Source organism: Phocoena phocoena, chromosome 3, assembly GCF_963924675.1.
Source record: "Phocoena phocoena chromosome 3, mPhoPho1.1, whole genome shotgun sequence".
NCBI classification, from domain to species: Eukaryota; Metazoa; Chordata; class Mammalia; order Artiodactyla; family Phocoenidae; genus Phocoena; species Phocoena phocoena.
The window spans coordinates 70656196-70678895 of record NC_089221.1 but is presented as its reverse complement, the minus strand read 5'-3'; positions in this window follow the sequence as shown (position 1 = coordinate 70678895).

Genomic DNA, 22700 nt, shown 5'->3' with positions numbered 1-22700 from the left:
TACCTTTTACTATGTACTTGTCTATATATACTCAAAAAATGGAGAGAATTGACATATTTACTATGTTGAGTCTTCCAGTCAATGAATACTGTATGCCTTTATATTTATGTAGATTTCTTTCATCCATGCTTTGTAGCTTTCAGCATTGCTACATATCCTCCTCCTAATTCATATGTTGAAGTCCTAGTTCCCCAGTACCTCAGAATATGACTTTTATTTGAAGATAGACAATTTAGAGGTAATCAAGTTAAAATGAGGTCGTTAGGATGGACCTTACTCCAATATGACTGGTATCCTTATAAGAAGGAAAAATTTGGAGACAGCACAGAGAGAATGCCATATAAGATGAAAGCAGAGTGATGCAGAAATCAAGGAATGCCAGTGCTTCCAGGAAACCACTGGAAGCTAGAAGAGAGGCATGGAACAGATTTCTCCCTAACAGTCCTCACAAGGACTCAATCCTGCCCACACCTTGATGCTGGACTTCTAGCTCCAGAATTGTGAAACAATACACATCTGTTAAGCCACTTGGTTTGTGGTACTTTGTTATGTTAGCCCTAGAAAACTAATGCAAACACAAAATGTACATATTTTGTTAGATTTATACCTATGTATTTCAGTTTTTGAACTTTAAATTTCTTTCTAAAGTTCTAATTATTTCCCTGGTAAACTCAGAATATTGTGTTTGCATCATATTAAGACAGGAATTTCTCAAATATATTAGTGTTTGTGATATCTCAACTAAAGATGCTATTATTTAAAGAGAAACTACAAAATTCAAGTCAGTTCTCTGGGCCCTTATCACTACTTAATTTTTTCAGTTTTGTTATCTCTTTAATTTGCCAGATTAAATATCATTGCAGGCTATTTGGCAGCATCATTGCATATTTGTGAAGAAGTACTTTGAATCAGATTGTATCCTGACATCCCATGATTTATACTCCATGTATTTCTTGAAAGTAGAATTAAAACAAATACTAACTGAATTCTCCCACACAGGCCACCAGTCCTCCGAAAAATAATTTACATACCTTGTAAAATTAAGTCAGTTACATTTTCACTAAACCCATTTATTTTTCAAAAAGAAGGCATTTTAATGCCATGCCCATGAGGTCTCAGAGTTTTTCTTTAACTTCTTTTCTGCCCAGTGTCCTCACAACTACCACGATATGAAGCTAACACTGGCCTCATATTACATTTAAAAATCAAAGCACTTTCCAAATATTTCTCTAATCCATGCACATCTCTTCTTTGTAGCCAAGATATCTTCCTTGTTTGTTGTCTGGCCCTCCCTGATGGATTAGGATGCCTCCAGGGTATACCCCAGTGATAGCACCCTAGATTCCTGTGTATCATGGCCTGCCTGGATGTGCTTGGTGGTTCTCCTCTCCCAACCTATAAGTTCCACACTGGCAGGGACAAAGTCCACCTGCTCCCTGTGGCTGTCCTCAGCCCTAGCACAGTGCCTACTCACCATACACTTAGCCCTAGTGTATAGCAGCAGGTATGCCACGTATATCTATGCATTTAATGAATGAATGAAGAAAAACACCAACTGAATTAAAGAATTTTCTTTAAAAATTCAAATTTTATAATCATTTAATATAGACAATTATCTTTTTCTGGCATTTATTATCCATTTTGCTGGAAGGTTAAGAAGTCCGGTGTATCCAACTTTATAGACATAACCTAAATCAATAATACCTTACCAGCCAAATTTGCTTTTGAGACTTCATTCCGATCACATAATACTGGCCTCATTATTAACATCCACTGTTCAAATAAAATATAAGCAGCCTGAACTTTCTTAGTGAATTTAAACTTGAACATGCCAGGAGTTGCAAGGTCAAGGACTCTCCTTCCTTTACTGCAGGAAGCCTGACAGCCTGAACTACTAGTAAATAACCTGAGGCATGAGAAAGAAAGAGGTCTGTGATTTTTTTAGTTGCAACTCTGTGAGGTTGTCCCTGGGTGTTTTCACATATTGGTGAGAAGCCTACCAAGCAGATAGTGTTCACCTAGATAAGTGATCACAGTGATGATTCTAACATGTACAAGCAGAGTATTCCCATAAGTAGTTTGGTACAAAAGACAGTTTTGCATAATAGATGAAGTGCTGCCCTAAGGATCCAGCAAGTAGTTTTCTAATCTCAGCTTCTTCACTTGGGCAAATCATTCTAAGGACTCTTATTTTCATTTTTCCTCTTTACAATGGATCGAATGAGTCGAATACAGTGGGAATTAACTGCAGAGAGTTCCAGGACTCCTTAGATAGGAATAATACACTCTCCCAGAAAATGACGTTTGTACAGAAACAATAGTCCAGGTCAACTTTACTTAATGCGTATCTCCTAGGACATTAGCAGCAGGAAGGTTAGGACTCAACTTGGTGAAGCATTGAGCATAGTGGGCTTGTGTCCACCCAGCTGTGGCTTAGACAACTTAGACAACTAAGTTTTTCTGTCTTATCTGGATCTTTAGAATTGCCTAAACATAATCTGAGAGTGCTCAGGAAATGCTGATTTAAAATATTTCATGAGTGAGTCATTCATCATCACATATTCCTGCGAGGTAGGTAAGATACTGTCACCCTCACCTGCCTGTTCTTATTTGATAAATGCTAATTGATATTATATGACTTTCAAATGAATTATAAGAAGGTGGGTTTGTTACATCCCTTCTTATTAATTTCGGTTGAATAGTTCTGACTTTCACCCAACCCTGATGAATTGCTTGTATCTGATTGCCTTGTGTTTGCTTCACACCTCAACACTGTTGGGAATAATAGAAAGAAAAGCTGCCTTCCCTAAACAGGAAGAGCAAAGAAAAACCTAAGGGAGTCAGTATAAAAAAAAGATGAAAGAAGATTGAATATAATGGTAATACGGAGGCCCATAGGTCCTTTGATATCATAATAGCCCCCTAGAAATAAAAGTCTTCCTAAGGAGGAGTCTGAGTTATTATATATTTTCCATTAAAATATAGATTGATGAAAAATTTGGAGTTAGTATTTAATTTTAATTATCATCATTTAAAAATGAATGTGCACAAACATATACGGTGAAGCAACCTATCTTTGTACATGTGTGGATTGCTTTAATGACTAATAGACAATGTTTTAGGAAAAAAAGTCTTCTCACCTTCCAAATTTTTCCAGTATGTCAGTCATTTAACTCAAAACATTATTGGATTTGACAATTTAAAAATGTGATTTGTAGAGTAAATGACTTCATTCTCATTATGGTCATATGGCTTTAGTCTTTCAGGCTTTTTCCTGTTTTAGCAGTGAATCCATTGAAAATATGGGAAGAGTTGACAGTATAGAACAAATTCACCAGAATTTGTGATGAAGAAATTAATTGCAAGCTAGCCTACACTCTCTTTTGCTTGTGACTTGTGTTCAGGGACACTGATTATAGAGGGAAATGGAATTAACTTTTGTCTAATATTTCGTGGTTGTACTGTGGTCTTGGCCTTGTTAATGATTCTGCTCCCTAAACTGTTTTAAAAGAAAAGGAATAGTCATGTGACCAATGGGGACGGTTTTAGAGCACCTAGGGCTCTCTATATAGAATAACTTGGGAATTCAGATGGCCGGAAGTCTTGACATGAAATTTAGTTTGGAAGGCACTCTGAGAATCACTCTCAAAAAGCACTCTGTCAATCATTCTTTTCCACTGAGTCCACAACATTGTCTTACAGGAGCAGTGGAGGTACCTCTTAAATTTCTACTAAAAGACAAGTCAGTGACTTAAAAGTTCACACCAACAACGTCACTAACAACAAATTGTCCTGTAGAGGAAGGTAAAGTGAAAGCTGTGAGGAATGGAAGCAACATAGAAGAAGTCATCACAGCACCATTTTCTACAGCACCCTAAATTGTGGTAAAGACTTGATCATAGCTGTGTCTCAGTTTCTAGCCTCTGAGTCAAGTTAGTACCATCTGGTGTGATTTGAAATGACTCCAAAAGAGCTGGTGATGCCTCATGTTAAATTGTGAAAGACATTCTATTTAGCAGATATTATGTTTCTCTAAGTCAAGAAGGTTATTTTTTTTTCCCCGCTCATTTTGTCCTCTTCATTTCTGACATTAACTCAGAACATCTTTGTTCATCAGAAGATCTGCTTTATTCGTTCCAGCTTGCACTTTGAGCTTGGGATATAACAATCAAGCTCTATTCTCACAAAGGAGATTAGGCCAATATATTATGGATTATTCAGTCCATTGCTTTTTCAGGTGGAAGGGGTATTGCAGAAACACTGGAATTCTATTTCTAAGACTTTTATTTTATGCCTGCCCATAAGTTCCATTTCCAATCCTGTTCCTGGATTTTCAGTGAACAAGCAAAGGGAAGTAAAGAGCAGAGAGGGCAGATTATTGGTGTAAGCTTCTATCAGCACTTCTTCCTAAGTCCTACCTACCCAAGGGTAATGTATTAATAATTTCAAAAGACACTAAAAGACACAGAACGCTATTTTGTTCTAAGGGCCGGTCTTGCTGATGATAATGTGCTGATTGGATCTAGTCCAGAAAGGTGCCTTCCTTAGCCCTGTCCAACTCCAGGCAAGTCAAGGTACAGGTTGCTACTAGAGAACTCCAGTCAAAAACTTTAGGGAAGCCTCAGGGGAATTGGTTTAACAATCTCTAGTGGCTTTGTCTCTGGGCTCAGCAGCCTGGCTTTAGGAGTGCCCAATAGCATTAGAAAGGACAGTATTTAAAAAGGCAGGGGTGATATGTCCAGGAGTCCAATGGGGACACTGCATCTGAAGGGACCTAAAAAAAAGTTCCTAATTTAACTAAGACCCGAAGAATAAGAACCTAAGAAGGTGAAATAATTTGGTTTCTCCAGGGCACCACTGAGATCGGGAAATGGCACAGGGTTTTAGGGGGAGACCAAGAGTCTTTCCTGTTCACTTCAGTCTGGTTCCAAGTCTGTGGTGACTTTTTATGATGCTCCCTATACTTTATAGGAATTTTGGTTGAGGAAAAAGAAATGCGCAAACTCTTTTTCTACCTACATGTAGAGGGGTACATTGAGGCTCTGCCATTTTTTTTTCCATTTTAGCTAAAGCTTCTATGTGTGTGTTGACTACAGGGGGAAGTTGGCACCACCTGGGATTGTCCAGGTCACATTAGGAGAAAACAGATGAGAGAATGAAGAGAAATGAAGAGTAGCCAGAAATTAAGAAATGTTGACTTTTTTTTTTTTTTTTTTTTTTTTGCGGTACTCGGGTCTCTCACTGTTGTGGCCTCTCCCGTTGCGGAGCACAGGCTCCAAACGCGCAGGCTCAGTGGCCATGGCCCACGGGCCCAGCCGCTCCGCGGCATGTGGGATCCTCCCGGACCGGGACACAAACCCGTGTCCTCTGCATCGGCAGGCGGACTCTCAACCACTGCGCCACCAGGAAAGTCCCCTAAATGTTGACCTCTTATCCCAAATCTACCATTTCATAAAACAGTCTAAGCCGTTTCCCAGGTCAATTTTCTCATCTCTCATAGGGATATGCCACTTCTTATTCATGATTCTTTATGAGAACAGTGTGATATTTAATCAGTTGCTTATGAGGAAACATAATGAAGAATATGATGTAAAACACTTATTTTATTTATGTATCTTTAAGTGGAGAGTAATATGTTATTTAAAAAGTGGTTTTATAGAGTCCAGACCAGCTGCCAGAGTAGGCTAAGACCAAGTAATTTATCTCAGAATGTCCTGTCGCTTTGTTCTGGCACATCAATGGAAAAAAGTTCTGACATTCATTTTGATGAATAATTAGTTTAGGGGGAATCTCCTGGACAGATTGTAGTCTTGTATTGCAGAGTTGAAATTTAATGATTTCAACGCATTTGTCTTCAATGACAACATAAATCAGAGATGAATTACATCTAATCAGTAAAATGGGTTTAATACATGGCCTATAGGTTGTGGGAACCAATTAATATTTGTAAGCATATTATCTAAGTTCTAAAGTGAGTGGCATTATAGAGGTTGTATTATAGTAGATTGGGTTCAAGTTAAAAAACAGTTCTAACTTGTATAGTGCCTAGAGGAAGAGGAGAGTAGAAAGACAAAAAACAATTTTCAGCTGGCTAATACTTTCATCTTAAAATGTAACTTGGATATTATAAAGAAGAATAAAACACTTAGAAAACAATTAATAAAACTAGCATAGAAAAGACTTACAAAGAGTTTTTTTTTTTTATTCCCCCCTCCCTCTTCCAAAGGCTAACCTCCAAATAAAATTCTAGGTTGAAGTTTTACACTGTCTGCTGCAGACAATTGCCACTTTCCAAATACAGACTGCCAAGAACACAAAGAGCAAAGTTTAGTCAAAGTTCATTTTCAGGTCATCCACCCTGGACCCATCAATCTGGAAAACCTCTGGGTAACCTCTTCCATGTTTGTGGACTGGAGCGGGATCCTTTGCAACCTCATTAGAGCATGCAATAATTAATTTGTCTTAAATAGGAAATTAAACAGTCATGTACAGTGTAGAGAGGAGGTCAGAAAGTGGATCTTGAGGTGCATTCACAACCTCTATTTGGGAGTCCTCCCAGGACTGCAGGGAGGTGGGGCAGACTCAGAAGAGAAATACTTGTGTAGGACAAATGTTACAAAACCTCCATGACAAAAAGCGTCCATAATAGGCGAGAAATTTGACCTGAGAACAAATCGCGTGTGTTTAATGTTGCTCAGGCATGCCCGTCTTTCAGAAGACTTAGGGTGAGAACTTAGGCAGAGTTGACTTCACAAATTCAGTGTGTATTAACCCAGAAAACTCACCGTTGTCCTTGAACTTACTACGAATTGTATCCTAGACTTGTGTTCATGAACTAGAGATTCTGTCATGAGAAATGGGAGAAAAGGTCTAATGTGGAGTTCTAATGAGTCAATGTTATTTGTGAATTCATGGTGAATCAAATCATTGTCTTCCAAGACAGCATTTTGACATAATTAGAGAAGTTGAATGGATAGCATTAGCAACACACACAATTTTGAAAAATAAATAAAATGCTATTTATTTCTTAGCAATAGAAGAATGCAGGGTTTTTCCAATTACTGTTTCATCCAAAACCTGTGATATCTATCTATCTAGAATTTTACTATAATAAATTTCATTAGCTGAAAATTAATTTTTACATAATAAAATAGGAATTAAAAAACCATGACACTATATATTATAAGTGAGGATATGATCAGATTTATGAAGTCTTTTGGTCTCTATATTTTTTGATGAACTTAGTACAATTAAGTCTAATGGCAAATTACAGAGTTATTAAGTAAAACAGTTTCTCGTGTGTGATACAGAATAAAATGTAAATTATGAAATAAAGGTAAATACAGATAGTTGAAAGAGGAATTGTTCAAGGTTACAAGAGCTGGAAAGCAAAAGATTCTGAAAAATTAAAGTGTATTAATCAGGGAAGTCTGTGGTTACATAGCATCGTGAGAAAAAAATCAAATTATCTCCAAGTCCATTGAATATGTTGCCACAGATGTAAAAAGACACATCTTTGAATAGTAAAAATTCTGAACGTTAAATTACTGTTTGATTTTAGCTCTCTAGTTCTTCCACATTGTGCTCATTTTTAATGCTGCCACCTTAATCCCTTAAGTCTATCATTTAAATTTTTTCCCTGAAAATAAGCAATGGTCTTGTGATTTGGGGCTTTTTTTTTTGAAGTATAGCTGACCTACAGTGCTATGTTATTTCCAAGTGCATAACATAATGATTCAGTATTTCTATACATTACAAAATGATCATCATCATAAGTCTAGTTACCATCTGTCACCATACAAATTTATTACAATATTATTGACTATTGACTTTATTCCCTCATGCTGTACATTTCATCCCCATGACTATTATTTTGTAACTCTGTTTTGTGTTTGTTCGTTTGTTTTGTTTTTTAGGTTTCACATGTTAATGAAATCATTTGGTATTTGTCTTTCTCTGTCTGACTTATTTCACTTAGTATAATACTTAGGTCCATCTATGTTCTTGCAAATGGCGAGATTCCATTATTTTTATGGCTGAGTAATATTCCATTGCGTGTGTGTGTCTATACACACAGACACCACAACTTCTCTATCCATTTGTCTATCAGTGGACACTTAGGTTGCTTTCATATCTTGATTATTGTGAATAACACCACAATGAACATAGGGGTGCATATATCTTTTCAGATTAGTGTTTTGTTTTCTTTGGAAAAATAGATCTGGGTTTTTTTTAAACATCAGGTTCACTGAAGAAAAATTTACATAGGGTAAAATTCACTCTTTTAGGTATACAGCCCCATGAATTTTGATAAATATTTATAAATGTATAACTGCCTTCACAATCAGGGTATTAAACATTTCCACCATCCTGTAAAATTCCCTTATGCCTCTTTGAGGGAATCCCTTTTCCCTATCTCATGGCTACCACTGATATGATTATAATTCTTTTAGTTTTACCTTTCCAGAATATCATTTTTTTTTGTCTTCTTTCACTTAGCATAATAAAAGCTTTCATTTTGGGGGGTAAATACCTGTAAGTGGGATTCCTGAGTCATGTGGTAAATGTATGTTTAACTTTATAAGACTTTATATTAAACTGCTAATCTATTTCCCAAAGCGGCTTTACAATTTAGCATTCCCACTAGCAATGTTTGAGAGTTCCAATTGATCTGTATCTTTGTCCACACTTAGTAGTCAGTTTTTGAATTTTAGCAATTCTAATATATGCTAGTAGTAGCTCATCATGGTTTTAACTTGAATTTACCTAGTGATGTGGGTAAATTCATATCATATACATGGGATATGATGTTAAACTTTTCATTATTTTATTTGCCATTTGTATTTCTTCTTTAGTGAAGCCAAAATCTAACCAGTTGCTGAACAAGTGCCAGTAGCTGCTGACCTCCAAACTTCTTGTTTAATGAGGAAAATAAAACCTTATTTGTGTTGAGCCACTGGTAGTCATATTCTTTGTTGCATAAAACTGAATAAGCATTCCCAAAGTATACAATCTTCTTTTCAAATTAAGATTTTTATGTTCATATTCCTGTATGCTCTCTTTTTGTTAATGGCATAACAATTACCCCATCACCTAAGCCAGAAAATTAATCCAGTTTTTATTTTTACTGCTTTCTTATCTCCCAAGGCAACAATTCACATCTCCTGAAGGAACTACTGCAATAGCCCTTTCACTAGTCTTCATGCCACCAGTTTTCCCTCCATATTGATATTAGGTTTAGCACTTTAAAATACAAATATGATACTGAACTGATTAAAACCTTTGGTTTATCATTGCCTGTAAGAGAAGATCTGAAGGCCTTAGCATAGCATGCACAGGCTTTCACAACCATTCCTCCATCTATCTTCTCAGCTTGATCATATGCCTCTACACTTCTCTCCCCTCCCTCCCTCCCTCCCTCCCTCACGTGCTGTGCTGCTATGAAACAGAACGGTTCACCCCTTTCTCACAACTCAGGATCCTTGATTGTTCTGTTGGGAAAGGCCTCTCCCCTTTTTCTCATCTGGACACCTCTTATTCATCTTTCAAGGTCAATGGTACTTCTAGAACACACTTCTCAATTCTTCTAATAAGAGTTGCACATTTTCTTCCATCTGCTTCCATGAAACTTAATTCCTTCCTTTATTCTTGTACTTTCTCATATTTTTATGTGCTGGTTTTTCCTACAGTATGTTTGAAGTAGGTGATGAGTATGAATGCTACTCTGACATCTCTGAAACAAGTTCAATGTGATATTAAAAATATCTGTGATTTTAAAAAAAATGTTTACAGAGTGATAGTGACTGTAATATTACCATAGTTTATTTTATGCTTTCATAATTGAAGAGAATACTGAATTTGAGGGGTCAGTGGAAATATTCAAATTCACACCTGCTTTGTTAAGAATCCCTGTCATAGAGTGTAAAGAAGGGAATAAGGCAAGGATAGAATCCTTAGGCATTCTAATGTTTAAGAGCTAAGCAGAGGTGATGTAAAGGAGGCTGAGAAGAAGTAGTCAGAGAGGTTAGAAAGGGAATCAGGAGAGTGATTAATTAGGCCAAGGAGTGGGAGCACCCAAGTTTAAGGAAAGAAGCCAAGAGAAATTAGTATTGAAAAGTCTATAGGGTTTGATCAACAGAAACCTTTGCTTGAATGATTTCTGACTTTTATGGCAGCCATTAGCTTTATATAGGTTTGGGAGGAGTAAGTTATTTTTTTTCCTCTGGCTCATCACACCATCAGGTTTGGATTTGTAGAGCTTAGAGACCAAATTCTATAACACAAAAGATAACCTTGAGGACTTTTCTGGCCATAAAAATACCAGTCTCATAAAATGATTAAAAGTGATAATGTTCAGTCTATAAATTAATCAGGGGAAATGGGGACATAAATTTTAGCAACTTTGTGTCATTATGAGTTTGTGTAAAGGATTTTGTTGGAAGAAATAAAGACTTAAGACCACATGACACATGAACTATGTTTCCAGATAAGGAGATGGCTTGGGCGAATGACTCCTTGTTTAATCACCTGTTCTATTTTTTATGATTTAATATATGAATCTCTTTTACATGATTGCATTTTAGATTTGATTGATTTTGGTTTTTAATTGTTAAATATGGAATTGATTAGACTTAGTTTTATGAGAATATAATTGGATGTAAATTAGGCTTTGGTAAAATTTAAATCAAAAATATATTAGGCAAATTCCTTAATCTTTTTTTTTTTTTTGCCTCAGTTTCTTCATTTGTAAAATTAAAGCCTTGGACTCGATGACCTTGAAGGTCCTTATGAGGTCTAATAGTTAAAGACTACAGTTTTATGTAGAGGAAATAACTATGTAGTTAATCAAATCATTCATTTTTCAAGTGATTATTTTGGCTTCTGAGAGCTTATGAGAAATCCCTTCATTTATGACTATTTGTATTCATTATCTAGACATTGTCCTCATATAGATGGGGGGCTAGTAATCACATCAGTCCCAATATGGAAAATGTCTTTCTTTCCAGTACCCAAATTTTAAACATGAAGGATGGCAGCAGGCTTTAAGCAACCAGTGCTGTCTATCTGACTTACCTATATTGAATTACTGCAAAACCATATTAATTTTTAGAACTGCTTCAAATCTTGAGGAAATTTAATACCGTGGGGCCTACCAGGTTACACAGCCTGTGAAGCCAAGCTGCTTGCCTGCAGCTGGTGCAGTGCTGCAGAGTTGTTTGCTGTCCTTGGTCACAGTCAAAACTGGCTACATTCCACATCATTGAATCAATTGCTCAGAGTTTGGAATATGCTACCTCCAGAACCTGAAGAGGCATACCTGGTGTCATTCTTCTTTCTCTGCGGTGGGAATGCCAAGATGTAATAATTTGTGTGTTACTTTGGAGGGAATGTTCTGGCATACCCTAGACCATTCGACCCCTTCAAACTTCACTGCTGTGTGAAGTCCCTGAATCTTTAAGGTTTATCCTCCACTTTCTGGAACACATGTGTCTTAACCAAGGCCTCCACTTGCCATTTCTTGCTCATCTGGTCTGATCAACATGATGTCATCAATATCGTGGGCCAATGTGACATTTTGTGAAATGTCCAGATGATCCAGATGGTTCATTTGGACTATATTGTGACCTACCGTGCAGAGTTGGCATAGCCTTGTGCAAGATTAAATGTGTATGATTGTACATCTGACATGAATATGAACTACTTCTGATCCTCTTTCCTGATAGGAATAGAAAAGATCACATTTGCTAGATCAGTGGCTGCATAGTTTGTACCTGAGGCTATACTAATCTGCTGTAGTAAATATACCACATCTGGCGCAGTAGCTGCAATTGGTTAAGTTTGTGGTAGTCAAATGTCATGTACAGGAGCCATCTGGCCTTGTGGAATTCATTATGGATACCATGAATTTAAATGGAAAGTGATGGTGACCACTACCTCTGCGTTCTTTAGGTCTATAAGGGTGGTACTAATCTCTGCCACTACCACCAGGATGAAATATTTTTATCTGTGAAAGGGAAGTCTCATAGGTTTTCACTGGGCTTTTTCTACCATGATAGATTTTATCCTACATGCCAAGGACCAAATGTGGAGGTCCTACAGACCACCAAATATTTCCATTCCAATTATACCTCTGGAGACCCAGGGAATGACCACTATGGACCTAGTGGACCTACTGTAAGCCAAACTTGGACCAGGACTTTACTTAATATCTGGCTCCCATACATCTCCACTCCAACAGGGGCCATGATGACTCTTTGGGCCTCTGGTTAGCAATGTTAATTTGGACCTGTGCCTAACAGTCCTCAAAAAGTATGAGTGTTCCTCTTTTCCAACTTTATGATAATCTGAGTAAATGGCTATAGGTCCTTTTAATCAGGGACTACCATAAATGCTTGCTGTTCTTTTGCAAGGTTATTTCTCTTAGGGACCCGGCATCTCTTTTAGTCATTGGATTTTAGGTCTAAGACTGGTTCAGGTCTACAAACTGGGCTTTTTACTAGGGCAGCTGTCCTAAGCCTCTTGATTATCCATCCTTGATTTCTTTTTGTTGTATATATTAAGAAATATATCAATACTTGTTGGCTGCCCATGACTTTGCCTTAGGAATGCCATGTCCTTTGAACATCTCCATAGCCCCTTGTGAGTAATTACCCACTCATAATGATAATATCCCCCAACTTGCTTCTGATCATTCAGCATCATCACCACGTGGCCTCTCTTATCATCCCTATCATCCCTGCTGGCCTCTATCATCTCTATCACTTTCAGGGAGAGAAGTGCTATAGTAGCGTCTCTTACCTTAGCCCTGGCCTGCAGACAACAGCCACCACTGATCTTCTCAATGATTCCAGTGCTCCTCTAACCAGCTCGTTTCTTACCATGTTCTCTAAGCTGTCCCTAGAAGGTGGTGGGTTCTCCAGCCTTGTGTTTTCTCTCCACTCCAGAATCCCCATTTCCCTGAATCTGTTGATCCTTTCTTTCACATCTTCCATGGCAATCACAGCATTTCTACTTCACTTAGTGTGGATTACAGCCTTTTTAGAATCCAAGAGCCATCTAGGAGTATGTTTGCACTCTTACCTGGGTGCTTGCCAGGGTGTTAAATCCTGTATCATATGAGGATGCTTCCAAATCAACAGACTCACCTTTGTGAAAACTTATGCTCTACACCCTTTAGATCCTGCACTGTCAGGATCTAGTCCTACTCTCCTGGCTCCCACTGACATGTTTTTTGGCCCTGCAACTCCTTTAGCATATATATCCTTTTCTCTCTCAATAAGGCCCAGAACATCCTTGGCCAGGTTATGTCATGACTTGACCCTGACAATTGGTTTGGTAGCTAGAGAAGAAAGTGGGGGTAGATCTTGAGAGGAGCATGTGTTGTCTTTCAAAGCAGAGTCTCTGCATCATGTGTAAGGAAGGGTGGGCACTACTAGCATTAAACACAAACAAGTGGGCCACCGTGCAGGTCTGGAGAGTTCAGCAAAACCTAAGGATTTAAAATTGAGTGCTTAATCTTCCCATCCTGTGTTCCACGGTCCTATTCCTTTCTCATCAAGGTCCTGACCTTGGAATGGCAGACTTGTTGGGCTGAAAATTCAACATTTTCTGGAAATATACTACTTCATGATTACTGGGTCCAATAGTTAGCATTTCCTGCCCTTTGGCAGCAAAGATTAGAGCCCCTTTTATTTGCTTCCAAGAAGGCCTTCTTGCCTTCACACTTTTCCTTAAATGAACAGTTAATTATCCTTACCTTTTCATTATAACCTTTACTACTAAAGCCTCCAGGCTTCTAAAATACCTGAGATATTGCCCACACCAATGCATTCCCTTCTACCAGTTTGTCATTGGTGAAAGTTATAACATTGGAACAGTTACAGCATGCTAGGAGACATCAGGAATCTACTTAGCCCCAGTGACAGGGTCCTTATTGCCAGTTGGCCAAAGGATGATCCAACTCAAACGTTTTATCTTAGAGTCTGCTTCCTGGGATTATTCTTGGTACTAACTCTCTTAGATCAAATTCACTGGAAAAAAGACTCAACAGAGATATGTGTTCAGGAAGTTGACTGGGTCCAAGTGTTCTTGGATACAGTATATGTAAAGAGGTGTAAAGGAAGCAGGATTGGGCAAAAGGAGAGATTGATTTGTGATGAGTTGGGTTGGGCAAGAAGTGCGTTTGGGTTTTTCTATAAGACGTTAGGGAATGCACTTCTTGGCCAACCCAATAGTTGCAAGAAAGGCCTCAGCTGATTATGTGGGGAGCTCTGGAGCTGGGATGGTCATTCAGAGCTGTCCTAATTTGAGGCAGCAAGGCCAAGATTTTAACCAGATGCTAAATTAAGAGTATCTTTTAAAAAATATGTATATATTTATTTAGTTGCACTGGGTCTTAGTTGCAGCACATGGGCTCCTTAGTTGCAGCTTGTGGGCTTCTTAGTTGTGGCATGTGAACTCTTAGTTGTGGCATGCATTTGGGATCTAGTTCCCTGAGTAGGGATCGAACCCAGGCTCCCTGCTTTGGGAGCGCAGAGTCTTATTCACTGCGCCGCCACCAGGGAAGTATCTTTAAAGGTGAAGTGATATTTGGGCAGGTGGCTTTCTTCTGTCAAAGGCAATTTCCAGAAGAAAACTTAATTGCAAACAGTCAGTAGCCAACATCCTGGCTGATAGGGGTATAGATGTCATGGTCCTGGAGGGGGATCTTGGCAGCACACCACAGCATTCACTACAGATGTCATCAGAAGTGGTGCTTTAGCATTCTTGAAATTTTTCTCTGATTTGTGTCATTTTGTTTTAGTACTATTCTTAAAATTGAGTGTTCTCATTTGTAAAAATAAAGCTTCATCGAGAAACCAAAGCACATAAGCTTTCTAATCGTTTCTGTTTCTCTAATTTTTAAGTTAAATTTTCTCAAGATTTGAGGTAATTAGAGAAATTTATTTGATTTTGGAGTACTTTAAAAGAAGTCAGTAGAAAAGTCAGTGTCAGAAAACACTGGTTTCTTAGAGCCTACTATACTTGTTTAAAACAAGCCTACTATACTTGTTTAAAATTAAAAATGTGGGCTTCCCTTGTGGCACAGTGGTTGAGAATCTGCCTGCTAATGCAGGGGACACGGGTTCGTGCCCTGGTCTGGGAGGATCCCACATGCCGCAGAGCAACTAGGCCTGTGAGCCACAAGTACTGAGCCTGCGCGTCTGGAGCCTGTGCTCTCCAACAAGAGAGGCCGCGATAGTGAGAGGCCCGCACAACGCGATGAAGAGTAGCCCCCGCTTGCCACAACTAGAGGAAGCCCTCGTACAGAAACGAAGACCCAACACAGCAAAAATAAATAAACAAATTAATAATAATAATTAAAAAAAATAAGGTCTTAAAAAATTTATATTTATACAACCTCATCAACAATAAGATCGCCAACTGGGATGCAGAGAAGAAGGGCAGGAAAAAGAAGACAGCAAAAAGGATAGAAAAGATGACAAAGAGAAAGAGAAAGATAAGGAAAAGAGTGATGTAAAGGAAGAAGAGAAAAAGGAAAAAAAAATGTAGCTTTTTAATTTGTAAATTAAAATAAAGTAAAAAAAAAAAACAGGGACTGTTTACACCTTTAGCATAAACTGGTTTAATGCTCATTCAGTCTAGACTCCACTTCAAAGCACTTTGAAACCACATTACAGACTTCTGTTGCAGGCAACTTGGCTAAGTAGATAGATGTTCATAGAACACTTCTTAGGGAAGGACCTTTAAAGTACTGGATAAAACATAAACATATTTTCAAATGCATGGCTAATTTATGAAGGAAAATATTTGGAGACCAAAATGAGAAAGCATGTATCTAGAGATGTAAGCAACCACAGAATTGGGCATGTGCTGGGTGGGGTTGGGTATGTTATCTGCATTGCCCAGTGGCCTACATGGGTTTGTTCAGGCTGCACATGTGTGAAAAAGGTAACAAACCTGCAGACCTGCATCGGTAGCAAGACTACATCAGAGACCCTGCACAGTCTGCTCTGCTGGCGGAAGCCCCTAGGGCAAGCTCTTCTCAGCTTGCTCAGGCATGACTCTGACCCAGTCCACTGTGCTTGCCGCCCACAGAGGACGTGTATTCAGATCTCTGAATGTCACTAAGTGAGGAGCAGCTACCTTCTACCCTTCCCCCTAAGATCTCCCCTCACCGTATGCAAAAATCAATTCCAGACAGCTGGAGCATTTCATTATGAAAGGCAGGACTTCAATACTTTTAGAAGTAAATAGGTCAACTCTGTATAGGAATGGATTCTTAATCACTACATCAAAATAATAAAACATGAAGAAACAGTGATAAATATCATATTAATCACAAGATCCCCCCCCCCGAAAAATGAGGAAATGTCACCTCACAAACTGGGAGAAAATATTTGCAACACATATAACCAATAAAGGATAGTGTCCAGAACATGAAAACATCAAACCAATATGAAAAGACAATCTATTGGAGAAAAAGGTAAAAGACATTAACAGACATTTCACAGATGAGGAAAAATAAACAGCCAATAAACTTATGAAAATGTGTTCAACTTTATTAGTAATCAGGGATATGCCAACTTAAACCATAATGAAATACATTTTACACCCATTATATTGGTAAAATTTAAAGGTATTGTAATATCAAGTTTTGGTGAAGATGTGATAAACTGCACAGTCACTTTAGAAAACACCTTGGCATAATCTAATGAAGTTGAGCTACTTCATACACTTCTACAACGTATCAATTTTGAATATATAATTTATAGTATTTTATAAATCCTGGTGTGCTTGGATCAGTCTGATTTATATCACTTTTCCTGGGGTCATTTCTAATAACATCTCTTTGCTCTCCCCCAATTTTTTTAGTTTGATAAAATTTATGGTTATTCTATCATCATCCTTAAAAATATATGTAATGATATAAAAAATACGTGATTTACGTAATGAATGCCTATTATTGGGGATTAGGTTTTGGCAATTTTATTCGTTATACCATCTTTTTTTCCTTTTAAAAGTGTGCAGGCACTACAAGGCAATTAAATTCAACTTTAAGATTGGGTATACCATCGGTAGGGTACACGTGGTCCTCCCGTGGGGTCTGCTTAAGTCGGGATGACAGTTAGGAACCCCTGATAACAGTAGTACTTGATCACTAACACAGGGGAGCAGCTGACCCAACCATTCTACTTCTTATTCATCTCTTGGTGATCACATAAATCCTTTTCTGTTTTTCTCAACATCCTGAAACTATTTTTTTTACCTTGAGAGACATAAATTTTTTTCCAGATTTCCTTAGAAATATTTTCAAAGAGAATTATCCCTAAAGATCACTATCTCAACCTCTAAATCATTTAAAAACACTCTTCAGAATCTCCTGAAATTTTTCTACCTACTTCCTTACAAAAGTAATCCCGTTTTTCATGAAACAGCATTCTTGAAACAAGTGAACAAAAAACTGTAGTAGTCTTGTTACCTCTTATTATGTCTTTACATATTTTTAGTGTTGCAATGTTGTTCCTATATTTTTCACTATGAATGCACGTTTTTCAACCATCACCTGTATAGATTCTGCTCAGATATAACAGAGTTACCTGAAGAAATGCATTCTGAGTTAGTAAATTAAGGATTGACAATAATTCTAAATAGTGTCACCTGATAGTATTTTAGGGTGATGGCAACCAACCTGTCTTAATAATTCATAATGTGTTCAGCTCATCCAAGTAAACCTCATTTTAGCATGATGATATTTTACCTTTAGTAAACTCCTTCCATGGCTTTTTCCATCTTTCCATCCTCAAATACTTATTAAGCCTGCAATTTGCTAATAATAGAAAGATACAACATGTGCTAATGATATAAATGCAGTGTTTCTCAAAGTGCTTGATATGCTCTATTATACATTATCTCTCTTTTAGAAATCACATAATTTTCTCATGTCCTAAGATATTTTAGAAAATAGAAATCGTGGCTTTGGCTATATGACAGTAGTAGAATTGTATAGCATACAAACTATGTCAGTATATATTATCCTAGCAGTCTTTTTTTTTTTAAACATCTTTATTGGAGTATAATTGCTTTACAATGGTGTGTTAGTTTCTGCTTTATAACAAAGTGAATTAGTTATACATATACATATGTCCCCATATCTCTTCCCTCTTGCATTTCCCTCCCTCACACCCTCCTTATCCCACCCCTCTAGGTGGTCACAAAGCACCAAGCTAATATCCCTGTGCTATGCAGCTGCTTCCCACTAGCTATCTATTTTACATTTGGTAGTGTATATATGTCCATGCCACTGTCACACTTTGTCCCAGCTTACCATTGCCCCTCCCTGTAACTTCAAGTCCATTCTCTAGTGGGTCTGCGTCTTTATTCCCGTCTTGCCCCTGGGTGGTTCTGACCATTTTTTTTTCTTTTCTTTTTTCTTTTTTTAGATTCCAGATATATGTGTTAGCATATGGTATTTGTTTTTCCTCTTTCTGACTTACTTCACTCTGTATGACAGTCTCTAGGTCCATCTACCTCACTACAAATAACTCATTTTATGGCTGAGTAATATTCCATTGAATATATGTGCCACATCTTCTTTATCCATTCATCTGTCGATGGACACTTAGGTTGCTTCCATGTCCTGGCTATTGTAAATAGAGCTGCAATGAACATTTCAGTACATGACTCTTTTTGAATTATGATTTTCTCAGGGTATATGCCCAGTAGTGGGATTTCAGGGTGGTATGGTAGTTCTATTTTTAGTTTTTTAAGGAACCTCCATACTGTTCTCCATAGTGGCTGTATCAATTTACATTTCCACCAATAGTGCAAAAGGGTTCCCTTTTCTTCACACCCTTTCCAGCATTTATTGTTTGTAGTTTTTTTGATGATGGCCATTCTGACAGGTGTGAGATGATATCTCATTGTAGTTTTGATTTGCATTTCTCTAATGATTAATCATGTTGAGCATTCTTTCATGTGTTTGTTGGTAATCTGTATATCTTTGGAGAAATGTCTATTTAGGTCTTCTGCCCATTTTTGGATTGGATTGTTTGTTTCTTTAATGTTGAGCTGCATGAGCTGCTTATAAATTTTGGAGATTAATCCTTTGTCAGTTGCTTCATTTGCAAATATTTTCTCCCATTCTGAGGGTTGTCTTTTGGTCTTGGTTATGGTTTCCTTTGCTGTGCAAAAGCTTTTAAGTTTCATTAGCTCCCATTTATTTTTGTTTTTATTTCCATTTCTCTAGGAGGTGACTCAAAAAGGATCTTGCTGTGATTTATGTCAGAGTGTTCTGCTTATGTTTTCCTCTAAGAGTTTGATGAGGTCTGATCTTACATTTAGGTTTTTAATCCATTTTGAGCTTATTTTTGTGTATGGTGTTAGGGAGTGTTCTAATTTCATTCTTTTACATGTAGCCATCCAGTTTTCCCAGCACCACTTATTGAAAAGGCTGTCTTTTCTCCATTTTATATTCTTGCCTCCTTTATGAAAGATAAGGTGACCATATGCGTGTGGGTTTATCTCTGGGCTTTCTATCCTGTTCCATTGATCTATATTTCTGTTTTTGTGCCAGTAGCATACTGTCTTGATTACTGTAGCTTTGTAGTATAGTCTGAAGTCAGGGAGCCTGATTCCTCCAGCTCCGTTTTTCTTTCTCAAGATTGCTTTGGCTATTCAGAGGATTTTGTGTTTCCATAAAAATTGTGAAATTTTTTGTTCTAGCTCTGTGAATAATGCCAGTGGTAGTTTGATAGGGATTGCATTGAATCTGTAGATTGCTTTGGGTAGTAGAGTCATTTTCACAATGTTGATTCTTCCAATCCAAGAACACGGTATATCTCTCCATCTATTTGTATCATCTTTAATTTCTTTCATCAGTTTCTTATACTTTTCTGCATACAGGTTTTTTGTTTCCTTAGGTAGGTTTATTCCTAGATATTTTATTCTTTTCATTGCAATGGGAGTGTTTTCTTAATTTCACTTTCAGATTTTTCATCATTAGTGTGTAGGAATGCAAGATTTTTCTGTGCATTGATTTTGTATCCTGCTACTTTACCAAATTCATTGATTAGCTCTAATAGTTTTCTGGTAGCATCTTTAGGATTCTCTATGTACAGTATCATGTCATCTGCAAACAGTGACAACTTTACTTCTTCATTTCCGATTTCGATTCCTTTTATTTCTTTTTCTTCTCTGATTGCTGTGGCTAAAACTTCCAAATCTATGTTGAATAATAGTGGTAAGAGTGGGCAACCTTGTCTTTTTCCTGATCTTTGTGGAAATGGTTTCAGTTTTTCACATTGCTGACGATATTGGCTGTGGGTTTGTCATATATGGCCTTTATTATGTTGAGGAAAGTTCCCTCTATGCCTACTTTCTGGAGGGTTTTTATCATAAATCAGTGTTGAATTTTGTCAAAAGCTTTGTCTGCATCTACTGAGATGATCATATGGTTTTTCTCCTTCAGTTTGTTAATATGGTGTATCACATTGATTGATTTGCATATATTGAAGAATTCTTGCATTCCTGGGATAAACCCCACTTGATCATAGTGTATGATCGTTTTAATGTGCTGTTGGATTCTGTTTGCTAGTATTGAGAATTTTTTTTTTTTTTTTTTGCGGTACGCAGGCCTCTCACTGTGGTGGCCTCTCCCATTGCAGAGCACAGGCTCCGGACATGCAGGCTCAGCGGCCATGGCTCACGGGTCTAGCCACTCTGCGGCATGTGGGATCTTCCTGGGCTGGGGCACAAATCCGTGTCCCCTGCATTGGCAGGTGGACTCTCAACCACTGCGCCACCAGGGAAGCCCTGTTGAGGATTTTTGCGTCTATGTTCATCAGTGATGTTGACCTGTAGTTTTCTTTCTTTATGACATCTTTGGTTTTGGCATCAGAGTGATGGTGGCCTCGTAGAATGAGTTTGGGAGTGTTCCTCCCTCTGCTATAGTTTGAAAGAGTTTGAGAAGGATAGGTGTTAGCTCTTCTCTAAATGTTTGATAGAATTCACCTGTGAAGCCATCTGGTCCTGGGCTTTTGTTTGTTGGAAGATTGTTAATGACAATTTCAATTTCACTGCTTGTGATTGGTCTGTTCATATTTTTTATTTCTCCCTGGTTTAATCTCGGAGCATTGAGCATTTCTAAGAATTTGTCCATTTCTTCCGGGTTGTCCGTTTCATTGGCATATAGTTGCTTGTAGTAATCTCTCATGATCCTTTGTATTTCTGCAGTGTCAGTTGTTACTTCTCCTTTTTCATTTCTAATTCTATTGATTTGAGTCTCCTCCTTTTTTTCTTGATAAGTGTGGCTAATGGTTTATCAATTTTGTTTATCTTGTCAAAGAACCAGCTTTTAGTTTTATTGATCTTTGCTATCGTTTCCTTCATTTCTTTTTCATTTATTTCTGATCTGATTTTTATGATTTCTTTCCTTCTGCTAACTGTGGGGTTTTTTTGTTCTTCTTTCTCTAATCGCTTTAGGTGTAAGGTTAGGTTGTTTATTTGAGGTGTTTCTTGTTTCTTAAGGTAGGCTTGTATAGCTATAAACTTCCCCTTAGTACTGCTTTTGCTGCATCCCATAGGTTTTGGGTCGTTGTGTTTTCATTGTCATTTGTATCTAGGTATTTTTTGATTTCCTCTTTGATTTCTTCAGTGATCTCTTGGTTGTTAAGTAGTGTGTTGTTTAGCCTCCGTGTGTTTGTTTTCTTACATATTTTTTCCGGTAATTGATACCTAGTCTCATAGCTTTGTGGTCAGAAAAGATACTTGATATGATTTCAATTTTGTTAAATTTACCAAGGCTTGATTTGTGACCCAAGATATGATCTATCTTGGAGAATGTTCCATGAGCACTTGAGAAGAATGTGTATTCTGTTGTTTTTGGATGGAATGTCCTATAAATATGAATTAAGTCTATTTGTTTAATGTATCATTTAAAGCTTGTGTTTCCTTATTTATTTTCATTTTTGATGATCTATCCATTGGTGAAAGTGGGGTGTTAAAGTCTCCTACTATGATTGTGTTACTGTCGATTTCCCCTTTTATGGCTGTTAGTATTTGCCTTATGTATTGAGGTGCTCCTATGTTGGGTGCATAAATATTGACAGTTGTTATATCTTCTTCTTGACTGATCCCTTGATCATTATGTATTGTCCTTCTTGGTCTCTTGTAATAGTCTCTGTTTTAAAGTCTATTTTGTCTGATATGAGAATTGCTACTCCAGTTTTCTTTTGATTTCCATTTGCATGGAATATCTTTTTCCATCCCTTCACTTTCAGTCTGTATGTGTCCCTAGGTCTTAAGTGGGTCTCTTGTAGACAGCATATATATGGGTCTTGTTTTTGTATCCATTCAGCCAGTCTGTGTCTTTTTTTTTTTTTCTGTGGTACGCCGGCCTCTCACTGTTGTGGCCTCTTCCATTGTGGAGCACAGGCTCTGGACGCCCAGGCTCAGCGGCCATGGCTCATGGGCCTAGCCACTCCATGGCATGTGGAATCTTCCCAGACTGGGGCACGAACCCATGTCCCCTGCATCGGCAGGCAGACTCTCAACCACTGCACCACCAGGGAAACCCCAGTCTATGTCTTTTGGTTGGAGCATATAATCCATTTACATTAAGGTAATTATTGATATGTATGTTCCTATTACCTTTTTCTTAATTGTTTTGGGTTTATTATTGTAGGCCTTTTCCTTCTCTT